Below are 26905 nucleotides of genomic sequence, written 5' to 3'. Positions count from 1 at the left end.
ATTTGCAGCACATATATACAGTATGGTGTGGTTGCTATAACAAGCCGTATATGTGTGTGTCCTTCAAAATAATAATGGATTGAAAATTAAAATCGTCAGGAGATATCCTCACCGTGTGACTAAACACACTTCAACCTTGAGTGTATAACACTCCCCGGAGAGAATTGGTGAGAAGACTAAAAGTATGTCAGGTTATAAAATAATAGAAGAAAATTTCTAATTTTCTCAAAAAGAATTTTGAGGATGCCAAAATAAGTGATATGAAAGGTCAGAAGGGACATCGAAAACGTGAAAGGTGAAAATAAGCCTTTTATCGTTTCCCATGTCATGATTGTACTACTCAGAGTATTTGTGAAACTTGTAGTAAGCAATTGCACCCCTCGCCGCCCCCCCCCCCAACGGTCCACCTCCAGGAAAAAAACAGTATCATGATACCCTTTTGACTGCATGACTATCCCTATATGTTTACATATTTACATGACTTGTGCATGTCTGCGAGTGTATCTTTTACGAAATTTCATGTCTATCCCTTTCCGTATGAATAAACATGATATGTAAATTGGTCAAAGCTAACCCCTGCTTACCCACTCCTCCCCCTCACCCCCCCCCCCCACACCCACAAGATGTATCCCTAGTCAGTATTATTTCAAGAAGACAATTGGAAGACAAAAACAGACGTAGTATTATCAACTGCATCATGGACATGTTGCTCAGTAAAGCCTCAATAGAAATATGGTTTTGTATTCGATCTCATCAGTTGTTATACATATGCATAATGACATCACTATAGAACCTATAGAAATTCCTTTAAAGTCACCATACGATCTAATAGCCTCTAATACGGATAGCCTTATACGTTGCTTTTATGTGGTTGCGATAAATTCGCAGAATCAGCAAAACATAATAATTGCCTCTTTTTAAGACGATAAAAAGACGACGTTCTTTTCGTGTATGACCCACATTAGCCGTCAGTTTTACACACGAACTAGGCTTTTTTTATCCTATAGTACACAAATCGTGGCCTATATAAATGCTATACAAATACGCAGGTGATGCACAGCCGCTTCTCTCTAATATAGACATTATAGATAGTATAAACACATTCAGTAAATCCTACCACCCCTCCATATTTCTTCCGGTGAATGGTTATAGTGTGAAATTAAGCATGAAATTAATTTTTTGTTCTTTTGCATATCACGCCGAGATTTCCGTGATGAGATGGGTGCGTTTGAGTGAAATTTATACTAGCAATCACCTTTAGCAAGTCCCACCGCTGGTGTAAAAAGAGAAGAAGCAGGAAGACGAAAAAGGGACAAAAAAATCGAAATGAAATAATTTGAAGAAAAGCCAACCTCATTGGAACTTCTGGACCAACTTAAAGAGAACAGAACAGTATAATATGTTAGTTATACACTGTATACACAGTATATACACTGTGGGGTGTTAGCTCAGTGGTTAACGCCGGTGCCTTCCAATCATAAGGTCCCCGGTTCGAGTCACTCCAAGATTAATGTATGTCGTCCAGTTACAAAGTTGTTGACAATTGGCAATTCATAATCATGGACGTTAAATATGAATCTAAGAGACTGACTTCTGTCAGCTTGCGGCTTTGATAAGCCAACGAGGCTTCTTCGCGAGTTCCTGCTTGTAGGAGGATCTAAAACACATACATACATACATACAAATATACAGGGAGTTGTTATGGAACAACTCCCTGATATATACGCCTCAATTATAAAGCCTGCCCATACTTGCCAAAAAGAATGCGTAGCATGATTCTTTTTTTTTACTGAGAGGAAATAAAGTTAATATTGATATAGCCCAGACAGCCAGATGTGTGGGAGAGTTATTACGTATCGCATTTCCATTGTAATCTATATACTAATCTACGTTATATATAGTGGTGACGTGGCTTACATCGATAAAGCTAATATGACGGAGTGAGTAATATAAGAAGCGACCCAGAAAGGGTTTGTCTATTCGATCATCTATACCTTTAGGGTAGAGTAATTTAAGACTTGCTGGAGACAACAGAAACTTTACTCAGATGTATTCTCTTGCCCTCAAACCATCCACTCAAAGATAATTCCAATACCTCGGGTAAGCTGTCGTCAGATTTCTGCTAAAAACTACAAGTTGTTATCTAATCCAAAGATCAAAGAAGAGCAAAAACAACGAAAACAAAGTCGAATATAACTCCCATCTTACCCTCAAACTGATGGGTGACGCATGAATGACACCCCCCCCCCTACCCTCACCCCCTGTCTATTTCTTTCTTCTTCCACCCTGGATCCAGGGACTTCGAAGATTTGAAGATTAGATACTGTTTTTCGTTGTATACTCCTAACATAATCTTTAACTAAATAATCTATTAATTTATTGCAAAAATTGAATTGTGCTGACTTTGCACAATGGAACTCTGGTTATCATGCAGTTATATACATATAATGTATAGCTGTACAATCAAACTCACTTTATCATATAGTTGTGTAAAACAGGCTATAGCTGTACAATGAAACTAACTTTATCATATAGTTATATACTAGAATGTATATAGCTACACCACGAAACTAACTTTGTCATATAGTTATATACACATAATGTATAGCTGTACAATGAAACTCATGTTATTATACAGTTATATACACATAATGTTTAGCTGTACAATGAAACTCACGTTATTATACAGTTGTGTAAACAGGATGTATAGCTGTACAATGAAACTCACTTGATCATACAGTTGTGTGAACAGGATGTATATCTGCAGTACATTGAATGTAACTTTATGATATAGTTATATACTAGAATGTATAGCTACACCACGAAACTAACTTTATCATACAGTTGTGAAAACAGGATGCATATCTGCGGTACACTGAATGTAACTTTATGATATAGTTATATACACATAATGTATAGCTGTACAATGAAACTCACTCCATCATATAGTTATGTATAGAATGTATAGCTACACCACGAAACTAACTTTATCATACAGTTGTGAAAACAGGATGCATATCTGCGGTACACTGAATGTAACTTTAACATATAGTTATATACTATAATGCATAGCTACACCACGAAACTAACTTTATGATATAGTTATATACCTATAATGTATAGCTGTACAATGAAACTCACTCCATCATATAGTTATATACTAGAATGTATAGCTACACCACGAAACTAACTTTGTCATATAGTTATATACACATAATGTATAGCTGTACAATGAAACTCACTCCATCATATAGTTATGTATAGAATGTATAGCTACACCACGAAACTAACTTTATCATACAGTTGTGTGAACAGGATGTATATCTGCAGTACATTGAATGTAACTTTATGATATAGTTATATACACATAATGCATAGCTGCGCAATGAACCTAACTTTATGATATAGTTATATACCTATAATGTATAGCTGTACAATGAAACTCACTCCATCATATAGTTATGTATAGAATGTATAGCTACATCACGAAACTAACTTGATCATACAGTTGTGTGAACAGGATGTATATCTGCAGTACATTGAATGTAACTTTATGATATAGTTACATAATGCATAGCTGCGCAATGAAACTAACTTTATGATATAGTTATATACTAGAATGCATAGCTACACCACGAAACTAACTTTGTCATATAGTTATATACACATAATGCATAGCTTCACAATGAAACTAAATTTATCATGTAGTTATAAACCCATAACGTATTGCCACAGAATGAAACTTACTGTGCAGCGTATATGTTATGAAAGTACAGCGTAGCACTATTTTTCACGTACACATATATTAACAAGCAGGTGACCTCAAAATCAAACCAATTTGCAACATAATGATTCACATGCACGTACGCCTTTGAAAACAAAGTCTTTTGGCGAAAAAGATTGAAATTGGCAATTGACTTACTTTTCTAGGAAACAATAACAAAATTCAATTTTCTTTTTGATGCTCTTCAAAAAGACTTCATTTGTCATTTGAAGGCTCTTCGAACAAGTCAGGTTAAAATGTGATTTCAAGGACTCGAGAAGAATAGCAAAAAAGAAAAGGAAAAAAACTTCAAAACACAAAAGATAGATAACAGTATTCTTCAGAGATTGTATTTGAATTCTTCAGAGCAAGACAATAAAATTCCATTATAACCTTTGTTTGCTTTCTGCCTGCATGGCAACCTATCTTTTATTTTAAACGACGAGTTCAATTCGATTATAATCAAGGTATTTCCTATAGCACCAAGAGGATGGGATCACGTTGTATTTATCAAATGCGAAAGTGATTCATTGTGTCACCGACTTAACGTTAAATTAAAGTAATTACCTATTGTTTGTTTAGGTAGAGTGTGGCCTTTTTAAGGCAAAGTAATATGTCGCTTGACGCTGACCTTTTTTTCAACCAGACAGTAGTCGTTCGGCAATTGTAAACAAAATACATATTACCTATAAACCTCAAGGAGGACTATACGCACTGTATATCTGACGTTCATGTCAGCGTTCAAGCCTCTTTGAAGGATGTTTTCTTTAGGCTATACCTTTCATTGTTTACTCTATGACATCGTTACCTTTAGTAATCTTCTGCATTCAATTCATATACATTAAAGTATTTAAAAAATATGGAAATGAAAGGTGAACCAGGTTAGCAAAAGACGATTAAATGTGTGTATATATGTATATATATATATATAGTATATATGTATATATATATATATATATATATATATTTATATATTATATAAATATATATATATATATATAAATATATATATATAAATATATATATATATATAAATATATATATACATATATACTATATATATATATATATATATATAAATATATATATATATATACATACATATATACTATACTATATATATATATAATGTTTAGATATAGATATAACACATCACGTGATCCCACACCTCTGAAAATTTAGCTATAGTGGCAGAACTTTGAAAACGACCTTGGTAAGAGAGAGGATCATTTTCTTGTAGCCTATTTCGTTTTTTCATGTTTCATTTTAAGCCAGGCGCCATTTTTGACATTGTGACCGAACAACCTCGCGATGCGATTAATCGTTTCGCCGCTGGTAGCTACCACGAGCATGTTGCTTCTACAATTTAGTAGACCGTATAGCACCGTACATGCGCAACTTATACAACGCCGCCTCTAGAGATATTGGATAGATATCATTGGGCGCAATTACATATCATTGATACTGGCCTGTAAGCACTATAAGATATATTAACAAAGGAATAATAATACTACTACAGCAATAAGACAATTTTACAGAACATAAACAAGTATCGAGCCTGTATATATATGTATATATGCAAAGCACGCTGTATATATAGCTTTGTCACTATATGTTTGTATCTTGATATATACATATATACATATTGCGGGTCGATCTGCATAGTAATCGCCCATCAGATATCAACGTAGAATATATTATAGAATATACATAACATGAAATGACTGTGAATTAGGTCACAACTGAGATCATGTGATATCCGAAATAAGTTTTTCTTACGATATCAGCATATGTTAATCTGAAAAGGCACAATCGGTTTCAGATACCGCAACATAATACAGACATGCCACGATGCGACAAATGCGAGGTACACGTATGCCATAGGCGAAGTACAAAATCATATTCAGAAGTTAATGCCACGACGACACGTAAACTTGTTCCACAAGTATCGTCGTAAAAAAGAAACTTACTTTTATGTTTCCCTTAATTACGACATCTGTAGCATTTACAAACTTTTCAAAGAGTTACATTTTTATTAAGGATCAACTATACTGCCGTCTCAAATATCAAATAAGTACTTGTTTTCAATATCGTGCTAAAAGTGATTTCAAACAGAAATCAATTTCGTTTACTCCAGTACAGTCGTAATTCTAATTGACATGAAATCGAAATGTTACACTATCTTTAGTTTTAACCATAAATTATATCTTTTACAAACATCGCATATACTAGTCTACTCTACGCGCATGGATAAATATTGTGCGCAACTTTTAAACCCATCCGTGCTATGACAGACCAAGAAATTGACAAAGCGTGCAAGGAAATATATTTTACATATTATAATCAAGAACCTTTCAGATCCTGCGGAAGATCTAGATGAAAGTTTAGTTAAGTTATGTTTTATTTCAACCGTGACTTAAGCATAGTTGGGTGAGAGCTTTTCGTGACTGAAACATCAAGTTTTAATTAGAAAAAAGAGACAGGCCGAGGTTTTTACAATCAACTTGATGTGAAATCAAGAAGAAAAAAATGGAATTTGATACAGACAGCCTAGAAAGTATAAGATCATACAAGGGTTAGTCTGCTTGTTTGGGATTTATGGCAGAGAGGAAAATCATCTCTCTAATTAAAATATCAGAATGAATGAGCAAACGCTGTGAGAGGGAGAAAGAAGTATGGGGAAAAAATGCTTGGATATAGGTTATAGTATTGTACACGTGTAGGATAAAGGAGCCAAGTATTGTACACTTGTTAGGATATATAGGCTAGTATTGTACAGTTGCTAGCATATAGGCTAGTATTGTACACTAGTGTTAGCTAGTGGTTCAGAAGTGTTAGCTAAGTGCTTAAAGCCGGTGCCCTCCAATCATAAGGTCCCCAGTTCGAGTCACTCCAAGAGAAATGTACAGTATGTCGTCCAGTTACAGAGTTGTTGACAATTGACAATTCATAATCATGGACGTGAAATATGAATCTAAGAGACTGACTTCGGTCAGCTTGCGGCTTTGATAAGCCTATTAGGATTCATCGCGAGTTCCTGCTTTCAGGAGGATCTAAAATACATACATACATGCTAGTGAGGATAAAGGCCAGTATTGTACACTTGCTATTTGATATAGATAGTATCGTACACATGTTAGGATATAGGCTAGTATTGTGCACTTGCTAGGATATAGGTTGGTATTGTTAGAATGTATTACATATATCTGTATTGTCGGTTTCATTTTATTTACAGCCTAAGTATGGATATAGATACGGACTAATGAGTTTCAATATAATCAAGTTTTTAGACATAATTAAGGCGTATTTCTATTTGCAATGATTTCTTGATAGTTAAATGTGAAGGTAGGAATGTTACACCTTTCGTGCTATGCAACTTAACGTTCACCAGGCAAGGGTCACCATGTATACGTTATTAAACATGATATGAATCATTAACACGTAGAAAACGGAATTAACTCGCCCTGAATAACTGATCACCTATTTCATGTAGAGGGTGCTCTGAAATATGTTAATGAGCTACAAGACATTGAAGGCATACTTAAGTTGTATATAAGATATATTTTTTATTGCGCATGTCCCTTTTTTATTTATTGTATGTTACTAAGTTAAAGTAAGTGACCAGCTCAAGATGGCTACAGTATTCCATAACACAGCTTTACCGATTGTCGATTCGTATATATAGATTTTGTCTATCTATCCTATCATATTCGAATGTGTAAAACAGCAGAACAATTTAAGAAGGAAACATTTTCATCTAGCTGCGACGACTTCACATGCCTTCTCGTTTGTTCTTCTGTCAAGATCTTACCAAACCTAAAATTACTAATACAAGAAAAAAAGAAAGTAATACAGTTTTTCGTTTTACAGTCACATCTCTTAAATCCGTTAAATTTCTTGGTATCCTAAGCCAGTTTAATTTCTTTCGAAAAGATCATCGAAAGTAAGAGAGCCGGCGGAGAGAGAGAGACCTGCGTATACCCTTTGCTCATTATACAGAGATCCCCCCCCCTGAAGTTAACTACGTTTCCACTTATGTAACGACACAGTCGATTCATCACCTCGAAAAAGACCATTTATTAAATCTGTCCTCAGAGGGTGTCTTCTAATTATTGCGATATTCCTTTCCAATGAGGACGGGGGCGAAATAAACGCTAATAAATTTCTTGTTTGAATCCATTTGACTGATGATGGCTAAGTGAAAGAACGCCAAGTGACACTTGAGGTAATAAGTGGCACAAATATTCGAGAACTCTGATATCCAGGGTTATGTATATGCGTACCTGGATCCTCCCAGCCTTTTATACGTGTCATTTCTGCAGAAAAGTGACGAAGGTTCTATACACATTACGATAAAAATAGTTTGCGGTCAACGATGTCGCCATATCATATACGGAGTACTTGCTTTGTATGCGGTTGGGGGAAAGGGGGGGGGTGTCGAAAGTGTGAGAGAGGGTTGGGAACGGATGGAAAAAGTGGGACACCCATGGAGAGGCGGGGAAGGGGGGCGGGTCAGGAGTTGCAAGGGAACTGTTAGGGAAGTGAGAGGCTGCGTTAAAGTGGAATAGGGAGCGTGTAAGAATTGATCTGAAATACATCTTGGGTGTATTCTTAAAACCTTAATTTCATTCCAGATTACACAGACTTGTATACAATCATATATGGGCTGGACAATATATGTATTTTAGATCAGGAACTCGCGAAGAAGCCATATATATATATATATATATATATATATATATATATATATATATATATATATATATATATATATATATATATATATATATACATTATGACGTCATAACCAAATGTTTTCCTTTGACAGCAGCTGGTCTCAAATTACAGTTTAATCTACCCTGCAGCTTGAGGAATCAATTCTTTTATTTTTTATAAGTTTTTATGTTGTTAAAAACTAACATTGAAACACGAAACTCTTGTGATTATTTCGTTCTTTTGTCTAAATCATTGGATCGTTTGTAATAGGAATCATATATCAAGGTAACATCCATGAAAATAAACAATAATATATTATTAATTTATTCCAGCAGTACAAAGGTTTTTGCTTCCCTCAGATCCTCCAATGAGATTCAAATGCGAATCACGTATACAGGGTTTCAACCTGCACCTATATAGGCAATGAACTGATTGATATGAAATTTATTTAATAGGCATGTATAGTTTGGGCTGAGTTAGTATATTGGTTCTGCAAATGTTTGAAATAAAAAAAAAATGCTGTCAGTTTTGTAAAAATGAAGTGAAGTGAAATGAAATGAAATAAAGCAATTTGTATCAATTCTTGACAAATTAATATAAGTGGGTGTAAGGGGGAATCGGTGAGAGGGAGGGGGATAAGTATGGGTGACGTTGAGGGAAGAGGGAGGGTCGAAACCGAGATTCACAGTACGTCCACAACATGCGTAATGTAAGCTGACCCTGAAGAGGTTCTTGTATATAGCAAAGTCGTGAATCGCCTAAATGAGTAATACATATAATATTCTTATAATATTCAATATAATTAATACTTAATGTTCCCATTAGACGGTGGCTTAAAAAAACATGTTCCAAAACGATATTAAATTTGTCAGTTTGCCCAGCTAAACATTGTCAAGTGGTTTCAAGTGATTTCTTTATACACAGGTTCCATATGCACGTGGGCATGTTTTCAAGAGTTCACTTCATTTACCCTGCTTTTAGACACAAAGAAAAACAAAACCCAACTTAACTTCGAGCGATCACGTGCGATCACGATCACGATGGAAACTTCTGTAAGATTGTTTAGTTTATCTGCTGCCCACGCACAGTCATATTGCAATACTCAAATGTCTTGACTTGTAAATGTCCGATGAGTTCAATAAAATGACCGGCTTTATCACTTATCACAATCAGTATTAATATGGTTATTATTATTATTATTATTATTATTCTGGGGGTTGTTTTAACAGTCATATCATATTTATGTATTCATCTAAGCGATGTTCATTTTTCTCACTGGTGGTAATTCACAATGGAATGAAATAAGCATTCTACCAACCGCCCCCATTCCCCCACCCCGTGTTATTATTATTATTATTTGTAATAAACATTTAACATTGAATTACTTATTATTACTTCATATCTGGCGAACTTTACCATAACAGTATATGTAATAAAACTTATGTAATGTCCAGCCAATCATACAGTAGTTAAGCGGACAGACACGAATCCAAGTGTGTGTGGGTGGGTGGGTGTACATATCCCGCTACTAGGAATGATGTCAATCAAAAATTATCTCATGTTTAGGTTCACAATAATGAGATGAGATTTTCGACTAATAGTATATGAAAATAATATTAATTTTTATTCATTTTAAGTTTGGCATAGTCTGCCACCGGAATATCACTAGTAAAATTGATTATTTGGAATAAGGACAAAAAAATTATAAAGCTGAACTACAGACATATATTTCAACGATTCTACTGTTTATAACATTTCAGCATTAAACTTGCGACAAAATCCTTATTAAGACGGTCCTTTTCTTGTAGTTATTTTATATTGTAGAAGGAACTTGTGCAGTTCAAAGATAAACACCATAATAACACCATCACTTCAATACAATTAAGGTTTACTGTTTATCGTTACATTACATATAGTGTAAAAGTCTTTGTGCCTCGGCGTCAGAGGGCGTTAAACCAGCAATTCTTTCTTTTTACGCGATTTTCCGAGTTGATTGCTTATGTAAATATACCAATTACCATCAAGTTGTATTTCTAAAGAGACAAGGGAAATTGATGACAATACTTAGAAACTAAGAGATAAGAAAATAACGAAGATTCACATCTGACGAGAAAATGGGATAAGGAATCGAGATTCGGTATATTACTCAAGGAGGTGAATAGTGTTTGTAGGTTAATGCAACATTACCTTAAAATAGAAACTATAATATGAAAGAAGAGTTTCGGTAAAACTTGGACGTTTGTCTTCAAGCTGATGCAATAGTAAGTGTAAACACATTGCAAAAAGTTGAAAGGATAATGTATGTATCCATTGTTCTATCTTATACAACAGAGGACAATATAGTTAAGACAATAGACAACAAAGATGGGATGATATGGAGGGAAGGGTTATATATGCGGTCATTGTTCCGTCTGATGCAATGTCAATTATAAACACATTGTAAAAGGTTGAAGGATAATGTATGTATCCATTGTTCTGTCTCATACAATCAAGGATATATAATTAAGATACAATAGACAGCAAAGATAGGATAGCATGGAGGGAAGGGTAATATACGCGGTAATTGTTCTATCTGATGCATTGTCAATTATAAACACATTGCAAAAGGTTGAAGGATAATGTATGAATCCATCGTACTGTCTTATACAACAGAACACATATAACGATACAACAGACAGAGAATGGGATTGAATAGGTATAGAAAGTTAATGTTGTGCTCATTGTTCTACCTGATGCGATAACAACTACACACATATTACAAAGGTTGAAGGATAATGTATGTATCCATTGTTCTGTCTTATACAACAGAACTCATATAACGATACAACAGACAGAGAATGGGATTGAATAAGTAGAAAGGTAATATATGTGGTCATTGTTCTACCTGATGCGATAACAATTACACACAGATTACAAAGGTTGAAGGATAATGTATGTATCCATTGTTCTGTTTTATATAACAGAACTCATATAACGATACAACAGACAGAGAATGGGATTGAATAAGTAGAAAGGTAATATATGTGGTCATTGTTCTACCTGATGCGATAACAATTACACACAGATTACAAAGGTTGAAGGATAATGAATGTATCTATTGTTATGACTCATAAAATAGACAACATACATAAAGAGATTCAATAAATTGAGTTGTAATGTATCATTAATTCATTATATATTATCATTGTATCGGAAACAGTATATCTTATATGACGTGGCTAGTGTAATGTATCCATGCAATTGTCCTTTCTAAAATACAATACAAACCTTAGCTTGACTGAATACTAGGAAAGTGAATGTATGGATATTATATACATAACAGTATAAATTATACCTGAATGTTTCAATACTGCCATGTTTTTTCCGTTCATTTTTTGTTCTATTACAGATACTATAGGAAACGAAGTATAAAGAATAAATGTTAATACAAGATGTTGTGTCAGTGCCTACTCGGTAAACTAATTATACGATGTCTCAATTGTATAGCGTGCCAAGTAGAAATCGAACGACTAAAATATTGATTTACCGTGTTTATTCGGTCAGTGATTTGACTGGAATCGGTAAAAATGAGCTGATGACATTTACTTGTAAAGCACGCCTCACCACGAGACGAAGAAAGTATATACTTCTTCCAGTTCCAGCTAATCACAAACACTAGATTCGGTCACATGATAATGCGGACCAATCGGCTTGCAGTAAACATTACTCTGGAGCGCACAGAAATGAAATGACAACCCTTTATAATGCATAAGCATCAAAGCTTACCCGAGTCGATTTGTGATAAACAAAGGGGGTATTGTTGCACATACAATCAGTGGGTGCACGAGAATTTCAACATTAAGGGGCCAGGGCCAAAAACCAATTTGGGGGAAATCATCTTGGAAGTGCCAAAATACACATGAATAAAGTGCTTAGCATGGGCAAATTTAGAGGGCAGGGGGATTCAGTTTTTCTTTACCGGAACAAACGGGGGATGGGGGGGGGACTGCCATCATGATTGGGATAACAAAACCAAAAGCTTGAATGTTCTATGGTAATATAATTTGATATTGGTGTCTACAGTATATGTTAACGTTTGTGCGTGAGTATATACAATCAATTTGTCCGTGTTATGTTATGTTAGTTAATTCCAGGTATACACATAACCTTACTAAGCCTACGCTAATGACCTATGCTAATGACCTATGCTAATGACCTATGCTAAAACGGAAGTAATTCATGTGAACTGGTGACTAAAGCCAACAAGCTCTGTCCACCGTTAACGAGAAGAAATGCGTTCGAATACGAACATAACAATTTGAGCATATCTGCGTCATTCTAAAAAGAAAAAAAAGGCTATAATTTTAGGAAAGAAATACAAGCAGCAGGCATCTTACAGTGGATACATGAAAGAGATATAAACAAGATCAATTTATACTTTAATTTAAATGTTTTTCAGAAAAATCACGGACTCTTAGTCTTCTTGATTGTGTGATGTTATATTAACTCTGGCATATTAAAAACTTTTACCCGTTTTCCCCGTTTTCCACCTTTCCTTTCCGTTGTTTTAAATCCAATATAAGACGACGACAAAAAAAAGGGGTTTATGTTTTACTCGTTACCATGACGATATAAACATAGCGCAAAACAATTGGTAACTGCATTCGATGTCCGAAAATCAGCTCGACAGCGTTAAGCGAGAAAGTCACGAAAGTAATAGTTACTCGACTTATCGATTTGTCCGTGACGCTAAAAAATGAAAAGTATGCTTGACAGGATGAAGAGAGACCACGCTCTGTTGAACAGATGGTCTTTATATCCAATTGAAGAAGCAGAAAAAATGAGGAAACGACCTAGATTTTACCAGTAACTTATAATAAATCGATTAATGATCCTTTCTTTTTGCGACACTAGCTTCTTACTCTATTTGTTATTGTATCTAGACACGTTATGTCTCTCGCTCTCTTTAAATATTCATATATTAATATATTTATTTATATTCGAATTTTATTTTAAGTATCGTCAAAACGTTACCCGTATAAGACCCCAAAACGAACCTTTGCGAATAAACATTAAAAAAAATCAAAGTTTGCTCATCTGTACCGCAAACATCTTCTTTTGCTCAAATTGTGATACATTGATCTAAACTTTATAAGAAGCATGAGTAGCAGTTTTTTTGTGTAAATGTCACACAATGATTGCTATAATGACCTTGAATGACCTTCAACTTGTCCGAAACACTTTATTTCATAAAAGTCTACAGTTCCACAAAATTTCATTCTCATATTGCCAAAGATGAGCGAATGGGAGCATTTTTTTCTGGCTGTGTTTTGTGCGCTGCTGTTACAAATATTCTTGAAATTACTGTCCCTCGATTATAATAACTCACCGGTCATTCCGACCTGTGAGTTAATAAAAATGTTGATCATCGTAAAATGTCTAGTAATAATAGTAATAAAAACTCGTACCGTACATCTTGCTTCATTTCTCCATCAATTTAAGTGCTTTCCTCGGCTCTCGTCACGTACTCATTAAGTATCTTGAAAACGTAAAGTCAACAAAGTAAAAAAATATTAAAAAAAAAAAAAAACTGCATCGTATAGGTCTGAAAATACTGAGACATTAAACAGCCATGCACGATTTAAGACCTACCTTGTAACTTAAAATAAACATTACTTATGTAATAATGACAATAACAATAATAATAATATTAATAAAGTTAATTTTATCGTATAATACAGAGTAAGTAAAATATTAGGGTAACCTTGCAAAGAGAAGCGAACGAGTATGTTTGTTTCTTTTGTAACCAAAACCTGGCGAACGTTTCTTCAATATATTGTTTGGAATTTGAAGGACGAACCATTTTCTCATCATTTGATCGCTACGTATACATTAAGAAGAAACTGTTAGCTATAGGAATTAAGGAATCAGCAATAATAAAATTTCAGTTGTTGTTGGTTGATTCTGAGCAAAGTGCAGCTACTTCAACGGGCTGCACTATTATGCAAACCTTTAAGTGCCATCAAATTTGTGTTAAAATCTTGTTGTTGTTGTGTAATGTATATTTTGAACCATTTCCAGTGGAAAAGATGACTTCATATTAGCATCTCATCTCATACAATTGAAGAAAATGATATTTATAGAAAATGTAAATATCACGCATCGGTATTTTGTTTCCAACTATTTTCTAATGCAAATTATATTTAAACTATCAGTAATGCAGTATTTAGATTTGTACAGTAACTAAGTCACTAATTTATCAATTATCAATTTCTGTAAGTTAAATAAAATCTAAAAAGTAATCCAATTTGTAAAAGTTTGTATAGTTTTAATAAAGCCATGTTTATAAATCATTTAATGAAAAGTTATTTCATCAATTAGTTATATCACTTCTTTAATATGCTATTTACAATTATAGTTCGCCATTGTTTATTAAAGCTGCATGGTTACAACAATTTGTTATAAAATAATACTTTGAGGTCACGTCACCTCAAGGCTCCCGTAGTGTACATAAGAACGTCTGCATGGCGGATTGTAATTGACATGTAAGAAGGAATTAGTTTGATTGGGTAAATGACCTGTTAACACGTTAAGCGATTTATATTTAGTCTGTTGAAAATCAAAATTCAAGTTTGTCTAGGTTGTTCTTGCAACGTGAAGTCTTCTCCACCCCTTGCCCGCCTGTACCCATTCCTGCTTTCCATCCCTTCCCCTCCTATGACATCTTCCCTTCCCCAATCCTTCCCATCTTCCCCACCTCGACGCCCACTATCATGAAACGTACAATACGAGAAGTGCTCTATAGTGTTACAAAATGTTCTATAGCTTGGAAAGTTGAAGTCTTTACAAAATAATAATAACATGTCAAATAGCAACACAATGTGTAAGCCTAACACACTACAATTGTATATGAACACAGGCCTATACACATGTTGTGCCTAAAAGGAGCGGGAAAGAAGTGCATTAAACATTTAACTTGTTTCGACTGAGCTCGATAATATCTGTGTTCAACTGTGCAGCTAAATTGGCTAAGATGGATTATTATTAATCGTGACTCATTTACTCAACTGGCCGTACTCACTTCGCCTCCCCCTCCCCCCCCCCCCACCACCCACATCACAAATACTGCCACCCACGTCATCTTAAATATCAACTACACCCATATCACAGTTTGATTAAATCATATGCGTGCAATGAAATCAGACTTAATCAAGTCGATCTTTTAAGATCGCATCTCTTCTATACATCAAATCAATTATAGTCGGCGATTCGACAGAGAGGTAAGTCGAGAAAAAGTTTCCCAAGACCGAATAGATATTGCTAAAGGCCCACTTGATTCAGATTAAACCTACTTTTGTTTCATCCGATTCTTCTAAAGCCTCTTCTGACTCTTAAAACCACTTAATATGGAATAAACACGTGAATTTATGGTTCTTTTATAAACATTTAAAACATTTTTTTTCGTCTTCTCATTTGGTATAATGATTTTCCCAGTATTTACGTCGCCATTTCCATGCTCTCTAGATGAACAGCTGTGATACCCAAATTGATAAAAGGTCACATAGGAATTTGTAAGATCGTAGGATAAAATTGATTCTTGACACCCACGAGAATCCCAGATAAATTGAATTTTCATGATTCTATATATGGTGTCGTGTCATTATTCTAAACCGAACATGAAGATTTTCTTCTTGACAAGAAAAATAAAATGACAGCTAGTCTTGGGCTCCCATTTTTTTTACGAAAACGAGGAACACCGCTGCCTATAGCAATTTTCACTTCAAAATTTCTTCCCAAAAAACTTTACATTCTCTTTGCTGATTGCTATGAAAGTTCATATTAATGAAGGATAATTTTGATTAATGGAGGGAATAAAACTAAATCACCACCATCATCATCATCTTCCATTTTATACGTTAGATATGTTATTGGAGAACAACAGAACCAACGACTAAATGTGGAGGCTCCATGAATGATTTCGTTGCGGGAGATTTTAATGATTTGATATTTCTTGATTGATATGAAATGTTTCGAGGATTCCAACAGGCTAAACAAGAAGGAACCACTTGAACACTATCAATGTTTCAATGTTTGTCGGTTTGTCTTTCTGTGAATAGTCGGTTAGTTGCATTAGTGGAAGTCTATAGTCTTGGCACATACAGTTCTGCAGAAATCATACACGTGATCTGTTACTATATAGCAGTACTGTTGCTATATAAGGTCTTTACTTCACTCAGATTTTTTTTTTAAAGAAAAAAGAACTTAAAAATTGTTCACTGTGTTGTGACACTCTGAAACAAGTATTGGTCAAAACGACTGTGTAACTCTGCCTCCTATATCGCATGCTAGACAAAAAAGACACCCTAGGTGTTGCTTCTATAGCGTAAACCATTATTTTATGCATCTTTTAGACCAATTTCGAGCAACACGCATTGTACACACAGGTATAGAGATCGATATTAGTATTGGAAATTATTATGAATATTCATATCGTGAATACCACGCCCACTTGATATTCCGTGAAATGAAACCACGTCATGTCATATATCCCGAAGCTAACTCTCTGCATGCATAATTTACTCGAACGTCTAGTCTAACCATGTGTCACACACACACGACTTCAGTAACCATACGCAGAATTTATTACGATAGGCTGTAAAACGTACGTCATGACACGAACTGGTCAATAGCAACTTTACCCCTCTATACATTCATTTTGCACCAAACTACATTCCTCGCGGTTAACAAGTTTGAAGTATCTATTCTACAGCATTATAACTCTAAAACCTTCTCGGCTTTTTTGATCACATGTAGCATTATGTTTCCCTTGTAGGGGAATCGTGATACACACCCGACGATAATCACACAGTCACTGTCTCGATAAATTCAAGGGGACTGGGGTTCAGAGCGGATCAGTCGTTCGGTGTTTGGATTTTTCGTGCCCCAGGTTCTTTCCTGGGGGACTTTTCTTAAAATAACCCCATATTTCAAAGTATTCAATTTGATCACAGTATCCTACACCATCACACATACCATCATTACCACGGTAGGCCGCTCACTGACATTTAAACGGATCAATGTGTATAGTTTTGTATCGATTCCCTTTCGACGTATATAACACCGCCATGATCACTGCAGGGTTACAGTCTTAACCGTCTCAGCGTAAAGGACTTGAGAGAGGACGAAGATGTTTGTTTTTCGTGCCTAGTCTCTATGTAATTGGGCGACTTTTCTTAAAAAGTAATATCCCATCGCAATAATTCCATGACCACTTTCACAATGCACAAGACTATACGGCTCTGAATGGGGGTGGGTGTGTGACGGTGGGGGGGGGGGGTGACTAACTTGGTTTTCGTGCCAATGTGTTATCTTCGGTGGATTTCCTGAAGAAGTAGGACAACCGAATGTTCTCAAAATTGGCACAGATTCACAAAAAGCGCACTTGACATATTAACAGTCATGAACACCTACGTGGACGCATTTCTGTTGTTAAATCGATTAGGCAATATGACCTATAATGGAAACAACTTCACATATGATGACGTCATGTTTGTTCATAAAAACCGCCAAGAAAGAACGTTGAAAAGTTGAGGAAATGCTGGGCCAATATGTTCAACATTCAAGGTTCAATTATTTATGTTTAGCAGTAATATGTATTATATTCTCGATACCATGCTGAGCTATCCTTCTTATATGTCATCATGGTCACTAAATATCTCAATATCAGCAGCAACTTTATACACACGATCATTGTCTCTCAGCCAATCAACAAGCGGCTCATTTGCATGGACAGCGTGTACAGCATGTACACGTGTTCCTTGCCATCAGTACATACAGAAATACCGTATATAGTGATCTAACGAGCAGCGATAACGAGATTTGTCTAAACAAATAACTGCAAAACTGTACTTAATTTTCCGTTATGGAATATTTTCCTTTCCCCCTTGTCTAAACACTAGAAAGACTTTAAAAAACACGTGGGAAAGACGTGAAGTAGTGCTTTACTCTGATACAGACATAGACGCCAGAGTCGTGCTATGTTTTTATACGGTCACCGTAAAAACATTGAATTGCAGTATGCATCACATGATGGCACTTGTTAGGGCAATAGTTTACATCAACAAGAACTGAAAACAACGAAAAATAGGTATGGAGTGAATTGTCCTGAATGTCTCTGGAATATGTAAATAAAGCAAAGAAGTTTCAGAGACGCGTATATGGTATATATATTATATATATATATATATATATATATATATATATATATATATATATATATATATATATATATATATATATATATATATTTATATATATATATATGCCATATATACGCCAAGACTTTCGTCGCAAAACAATTTTTTTTTTGCTTCTTTGAATTTTGTTCACATTACATAGAAAGGATAATACTTGCAGTTATCGCAGTCTTGTATTCCTCGTTCTTGTTTCCTGTCGTTACCAATGTAATTAACTAAGTTGCTTACAATTATTAAAAAGAAAAGGGAAGATAAAACGATGTGTATATTTACTATAACGAATGCTATTATCGGGATGTGGTTTTTCGCCTTATCATTCAGACGTTATACGTGTGCAGTAAATTGCTTGAGGCATTTCAATTATTTCTGCTAGAAAAAAATTGTGTGAGTCATGTAAGAAAGGAACAACAACAAGTTTTAAAAAAAAATAAATGAAAAAAAAAATGCAACGTTTTCGTTATGTCATAATAACAAGAAATTGTGTATGAAATATCAAGAGATCTTTTGGTTGACTTTACTGTATGATTTTTGATATATCTTGAATGTGGATTAACAAATGAAATAAAACAAATTTTCTTTGAGGCGGGGGTGGGGGGGGAGGCCTATTATTCTACGCCGAATTCATTGACCGAATAATAGATTAAACGGCGACAATATAAATTATCAACAATGACAGATGGCGCCTCATGCAACACGCCCCTGCAAAACTCATAAGTACGTAACATACGTTCTCGTTGCGAAAGTACTCAAACTTTTAAGTGAATTTCGTTACTGAGAGGAGTATAGAAAGACTAGATCAAAATACGCCGTTTACCGAATGGCGGAGGCAGGGGTGGGGGGGGGGAGGTTGAGGTGGTCGGTGGTTACACTTTTCTATCCCACACCTGTATCATCAATGGAAAACTTCATTTCCTAACATTAACGACTCCAGTTTCAACGAATGATATTTTGTTGACAAATGCCTGTCTGAATTCCGCCATTTTTGTGTCTTCCATTCTGCAGTACATTTTTGTCTCTCCGTTGCAACTTCCACTTGTAAAATTCTAAACATAGTGTAAAGATGAATTTGAGCAATTGTTTTTAAAGCTATTTTGATATTAAAATCCTATCAACAATGTAGTACATTAGCTTAGAAAGGGTTATCACTTCGGCCCTTCTCAAAAACTGCCAATGTTCACCCAAAAAATGGAATTAAGTTTTTTTTTATATCACTTCCCTTTTTCTCTGGTAACATTTAATGAATCTCACGCCTCTATTAATTGGTCTAATGAAAGTCAAAATAGAAAGAAAACTTACCCCGCGAACGATGAGACGAACAGCCTTTCTATAATTACATAAATCTCTCGAGAATATAGTCTGGGTAAATGAATTAAGATTCCTTAATCACAGTAGAATAACTCCGGTATACCACGACTAATGATTTGTTCCTTTATAACTTAAAGTTGAAAATAACGCACGTCCACTACTTGTGTTTCCTAATTTGTTCCAACAATGACAAAATCGCTTTCTACTTTCCCGCCAAAAAGTATCGTCAATAATTGAGATAAGCTATTATGAAAGAGACGCGAATCTGACTATGAAGAATTAGATAACAAATATTAAAAAAGGAAAACCCAGAAGAAAACAAAACAAGTAGTTTCCTCGCAGTTATCGATCGAAAAAGAAGCTGAAAAAAATGTCGAAATTGTATTGATAATAACCTTCATGCGTGATACGTGATGGATATATTCCTGGACGTTGAATTAGAACAATGACAATAAATACCGTTCAACTGTCAAAGAGGAGAACGTTGTAGGGACAATTAGACTTTTGAAAAACAAATGATTCTTCCCAGATATCCGAAGAAATTGTTCTTCCGAAGTGCTAATATCAAAGTCATATGAGCTTCTGGTCGACGGCTAACGTGAGTCTGTATTACTTATAATGCCATCTGCTACGATGCTCAGCAACACGTCGTATACTCTACAGAGAGTTTGCTAAAGGTACTTAAAATGCGGATGAACTCACACACTGCATGATAACAGCAGCTCCTTTCCCAGAAATGTTGATCATGTGTTTTGCTGGTGCTCGGTTTGGACTGAGGCTGACTATAGCGATGACTTATTTTGGAGGTGGAGGTTTGAGATTCCCAGATTCGATTTTTGCTCTATTCGTTTCATTTCAAGGCAAAGTATCTCCATGCAACGATTGGTTTAGAGAGAGATGTGTGATATATGGCAGATGTGGCGTGAGCTCATTCGATAAATGAGATGTAAAGTAGGGAATTATAAGTGATTAATAGGAAAATAATCTTCTTAATTTTGAAAATTAGGTGACAAAATATCAGCATCAACATAGGCCTATATATGTATAGATAATATGAGTGATATGTGACAAGGTGAAACTCGTAGATTGGTTTCTCTTAACGCATAGAGAAAAACACTATTGAGTTGAAACCTTTCTTCGTTATGTTTTTCTTGGCATTCTTAATTTCGAAGGGGGAGGGGGGGGGGGCGGGATTCTGTACCTCTTTGAGACAGTTTACTGTAGCTGATCCTTCTTTCGATGAGTAAAGTTGAAATCTTTCCATTGTATTGAATGATTAGAAAAGAAATCTCTAAGTTATAGAGAAAGAAGAAAAAAAAACCGTCATTAACTAAATTGGTATAGTCTATGAATTCACCTAATATATACCTCTAAAGTCTCGACAGAGTTTTATGTTTTGGATAGTTATAGTTTGAACATTAATGTTTTGTACTTTTATGATTTATACATGAATGTTTTGTACATTTATGGTTTGTACAATCATGGTTTGTACATAAATGTTTTGTACATTCATGATTTGTACATGAATGTTTTGTACATTAATGTTTTGTAAATGAATGTGTTGTACATTAATGTTTTGTACATTTATAGTTTGTACATGTATGTTTTGATTTTTATGGTTTGTATGCCTTTATGGTTTGTCAAGATCAGTTTTCATTAGTTGTTTTTTAACTGGGGCCACTAAAACCCTAGTATACGCTACTGGCGAAAGAGCATGTGAGAAAGTGGTTTTGTTTACTTACAGTTTGTTGGATAACATATTTGTATTACGGCACATCGGCTGTGTGTGATAACGGCCTCATAGTAGCTGTATATATATATATATATATATATATATATATATATATATATATATATATATATATATATATATATATATATATATACAGCTTCTACAATTATATTATTTTAAGTCTTGAAAATCAAGCGCAATATGTCATAGTGAGCCAGCTGTAGGGCATGTGGTTTTATTTGATTTGTCTGGATCGCGTTCCGATCCTATCTAAAAGTGCATTGGCGCCAAATTAGCATGTTTAAAATATTCTACACGGTTTGCACAAATTCGTCCATCCAACGCCGTGCAGCTTATACTGCCGACAGAATAACTCCATCCAAAATATATCACAATTAAATCTGCAAGATAGGAAGATAAATGTAAAATATTGACGCTTTTATGGAGAGAATTAAATTTTCTGATGGAGATTATGTTCTCCCTTGAGCGAGATTATGATTGTCAGTGGTAAGCTTCTTCAATATATGATACAATGATTAAAGCAACCCCTATATAACTGTGTGTCGGTGTATGAGTGTGTATGTGTTTGCCTGTGTGTGTTTGCGCGCCTGTATGCTTACTTAAAACAATTATAAATTCTAGCGTTCTAAATAATCCTCTGTCTCTAATTAGTCAGATCACTTTAACACTAATCTGTTTTTCCATTTGTGTGTGTGTGGGGGGGGGGGGGGCTTTGCATGAAACACAAATCCAACTCAAAGCAAACCACCCTATACCCCCTTTTTCTCTTCTCTTGTGTACGGTACATCACATTATACGTTAGCCTATGTAAAGTCAATGTCTTTGATACAACATTGACTATGTTCTTCTATCTTCTCTTGCAGGTATTACATCTTTAACATTCAGGGTGTGGTTAGAGGGCGCTGTTAATAGACAGCAATAAAACAGCTAATTATTCTCTCTCTCTTTTTTTCCAATCTTTTCACACTGAATTGTTGTCCTAAAATAATATCATACACGTGACTGTTTATATCTAGTTACGTCTTTTAATCTAAATTAGAAGAATATTGAAATATATTTTCGTAGAAACATTACTTAAACATAAAGATTATGCACTAATGAAATATGATCTATTTACCAACCTTCTTGAGACTAAATAACATAATTTGAAGAGAAAGGCAACAATTTTTTGTTCTTCAAAGTCTTTGATTCTCCCCGCTTTGTTGATGCTGCTACCGACACCCCTATACAATTTTATTCCACTCATATAACTCCCTTCCCGTTGGTTCCCATCCAATCCTTTCCTCTTTCCATTCTACACTGAGTTATGACGTTATATCGATCAACAGAAGAAAAAAAGCAAATACTATAATATTCGATATGACTCATATTAATGAATCATTTCTGTCACTGCAATCTAATAAATTAAATGATTTATTTCTCAACTCATGTTCCTGTTTCCTCGTAAATTCAATTCAATCACACGTCTTTAGCTGATATTTAAAGCAACCTAATACCGACTTTTATACCTCTTGCTGTGTGAATTTCACCATAAATTTTACATGTTTTGTTTCTTCGTTATTTTTCTTCTTGAAATGACTAATGAAGTATATGTAGCCATCAATTTAACTGCAGCACAACCAATTATTCCTAACGTTCTTTTTAATCTCGTATAGAGACGGCACAAAGTAATCACTTGAATTATGTGTGAACTGTGAGGCTCAGTATCCGCCTTTATATGTCAAAATAGAACATCAGTGGGGAGGGGGAGGGGGTGCGGAGGGGGTGTTAGTCGGGATTTAAAGGTTCAGTCTGGGGAAGTTTTGCATTTAAACGCGAAAGAATTGGAAAACTCCACCGGTCTCAGGACGCTCTTCCATAAAAGTTCATCGCGACCCCTAGATACATCAGTCGCTGAGAATTTGGACCCCCCCCCCCCCACTTCTTCTCACCTTTGAAATCCTGCTGAAGTAACTATTTAGAAGATCACAGTTACTGTTCAATTATGCAAATAAACTTTAATTTCGTTCCAAAAACCATATTCCAAAACTCACAGGCGCGGATCGATTGGTGGGGGGGGGGGGGCAAGACCATTTTCTACATCACAAACATATGAATAGTAGTAATAAAAAAGAGCTTGTGTGTGAACCTAATTTAGTGTTCTCATTAACGGGGATAAACAAATTACGGAATAAAAACTCAACCTGCATATCATCTAGGATTGACCAATTGCAGCACGTGGTCCCGTGTTACACACTCTTCAAGAGGCATCCGCCCCCTCCCCCCCCCCCACCCCACCCCCAATCCCACACGGCACCGATCCACTATATTTATCCTATACTCCCATTTCTATGTTATAGCCAACATCTCGTATTTTATAAATTGCTGTATACATATATAGTATAACCGTATGGTAAGAAGAATACTCATTTCTGTGAAAGTCATGTGTGGTTTGGTACATGAATGGTTTACATATACCAACTAAATGCAGTAAAATGCTTTAATTTTCTTCTCTGTTTACTCTGGACTATTTTGCAGCTGTCGCAAAACTATCTAGAACCATCCAGATCGTTTTCCCTTTAGTCCAATTTTTTTTAATCAAATATTGGTATCGGCAGCCAAAGCTGTAAATGATGTAAATATTTACCCATTTGGCGTCACATGGTTCAACTCTCAGAACGGCATGATAGACACTGCATGAGGTGAAAAGTTCGATAGAGTTCATTAGTACATTTGAAGCTACGAAAGAAAATTCTAACCTTTGGGTTTATATAAAAGTAAGAAAAAAAAGACGATTCAACAGTGAAAAGGAAAGAAGAAAACTCCCGTATTAGTTTTTGTCGAGATAATTAAATTGTGGGGTCTTTTTTATTATCTTTTATTCATAGACTTGATAAAGACGCATTTCAAGTGGACTTTGCGATTCCCTTGATAAACGTTTAACGGGGATTCGTGGAATGAAACGGATATAGCTCATCGTATTAAAATGGTTGACGCAGAAAAAAAGGTTTTAAAATCTTGGCAGGAGAAAAAATTACTTATTGATTTTACAAGTAAGACCAAAATGTTAAACTTGTTATCATTATTAGTTTAATTAGTATTATTAGTATAAGTTTGTTATTCACTCTTCGATCCCCTCCACAGCCCCCCCCCCCCCCCACATGCACCTTCACTCTCTAACCCCACCATTCCCCAATACCGTTCTAACCCATACTTCGTCCATCAAAGGTTTTGTTGAGATGATTTCAAATTTGCAGCTGACTCACGCCCTCTAACCATAGCTTCTCTTTGAGGTAATGTAAATACTCATATTTAATTCGAATCCCGAACGCTCAACGGGTTCAGGGAAAGAGTAGCAGAGATGAGGCATCGGGTAAAGCTCCTGTTTACCTTGCTAAATAAGACTTCTGTTTTATGTTGTCATTTTGATGTTAAAAGCTCATTAATAGAAGTAAAGGTGACAACCTCAGACCATTTTATACCCTGATCCTGTCATGTGTGAAAGCCCTGCAAGTCCAAAGATTCACCTCATTAAACTGATATATATCTTAGGAGACAGAAACCCAACCATTATTGTTCCGTGGGGTAGACATAACTGTCATAAACAACTTATCAAAACAGTTAAGAAAAATCTTATTCGCGTTGGGAGGTATCACAGATTTAATGTTCCATCACAGACAAGGCCGACGACTTGATCAAGTCTAAAAAAAAATGACATCATCGAGTCACGCGTGCTTCAATTTTTTTATCCTTTTTGCTTTGTTTATTACAATGTTAATTTTCTGTAATAGAGATGGATTTACAAATACTGAATCTAAAATACTGAGCCCTCTTAATTAATTAAGATGACGTAATGATGACGTTGGTTTCAGTGTCAAAACTGTTATTATTCCACCATGAAAATGTCAAACGAAAAACATAAACAAAAAGAAAGTAAAACGTTTCAGAACCTAGTGGCCCTATGACGTCACAGGTTTACAAAATGACAGCTCCCGCCTTTACTTTCATACTAGGATATCTTCTGAACGGAACCAGTTCTTTTTTATTAGCCTAGGCTACCTGGTGGAGTTGTTCTTCACAAGGATTTCCTGTCATAATATATCAACCAAAACGATGGTTGAGTTTGTGTCCCCATTTAAGATTAGCACTATAGCTATATCAAATTGCATTGCACACTTTCAATATTTAATATTTTTCAAAGTACACAGAGAATCAGAAGCAAAAATAATTGAGGTGAATATGGCACAAATGTTATATTTCCCCCCCCCCCAAAAAAAAAAACAAAAAAAAATGTAAATAATAAAAATAATGATATTAACAATATAAACAGCATAAAACAAAGCAGACGGTTGCAAAATTATGATTTCTGCTGGTTCTAGTCAACATACATGAGACCATAGTGTATATTTCTGCACATTACTGAATCCCATTGTATGTCTTATTTAGACTTTGATCAGTCAATATTAAGCACAGTATTTAAATTACGATAAAAGAGCAATCATAAAGTGACAGGAATAATTTATGTAAATACGGCCACCTGTTTCAGAAACTATAGACATATCGTCTGGGCCTATTTGTCGTGAGCTTATGATTAATATCGCAGACAGGCTATTATACATACATGCATGCATATATTATAATTATCCGCGTCATGAGCTTATGCAAGGCCACGACGAGACAGCTTGCTCATCTGTTAGAGACTAATCTAGTCACCAATCCCCTCCAATCCCCCACCCTCCCCACCCCCACGTCCCCCGGATGTTAGTTGCTAAGGTCGTGCTCTTATTGTGTGTATCACGGCTTTATTGCTCACTTCAAGTCAGGAAAATTACTGATAACGAATCAATTCTATTTTAAAATTTAGTGATTTAATTCAAGATATGAGATCATCAAACGGCGTCATTCTAGACGTTACGTCTGTTCATAAATAGAAACATTTTTGTTTTGGTAAATAGAAATAAAATGTATACATATGTTATCGTTTATATATATGGCCTACTTTAATATTTGTCAAAGCATATTTGTAGTTAAGACTCAATATATACCTCATGTTCATACCGCTGATATTTAGTCTAATAGTTAACACATTTAGCGGTTAAAGACTTCAAACATCAAACTTTGTAAGCAATGACACGAGTCGTTGATTTGTCCAGT

At 35.0% G+C, this 26905-nt stretch overlaps 1 protein-coding gene across 1 annotated transcript in view; it reads right to left on the bottom strand.

Annotated features, from left to right (window-relative positions):
* The window catches only part of LOC139960233 (GTP-binding protein Rhes-like), a 46360-nt gene extending 25576 nt beyond the window's left edge, over positions 1 to 20784 (bottom strand). Inside the window, exon 1 of the mRNA XM_071958424.1 lies at positions 20011 to 20784. The gene's annotated coding sequence lies outside the window, so the exon portion shown is untranslated. The remainder of the gene's footprint in view (positions 1 to 20010) is intronic.
* Between the last annotated feature and the right edge of the window lie 6121 nt (positions 20785 to 26905).

Source organism: Apostichopus japonicus, chromosome 19, assembly GCF_037975245.1.
Source record: "Apostichopus japonicus isolate 1M-3 chromosome 19, ASM3797524v1, whole genome shotgun sequence".
NCBI lineage: Eukaryota > Metazoa > Echinodermata > Holothuroidea > Aspidochirotida > Stichopodidae > Apostichopus > Apostichopus japonicus.
This window is presented reverse-complemented; position numbering and strand designations above follow the sequence as displayed.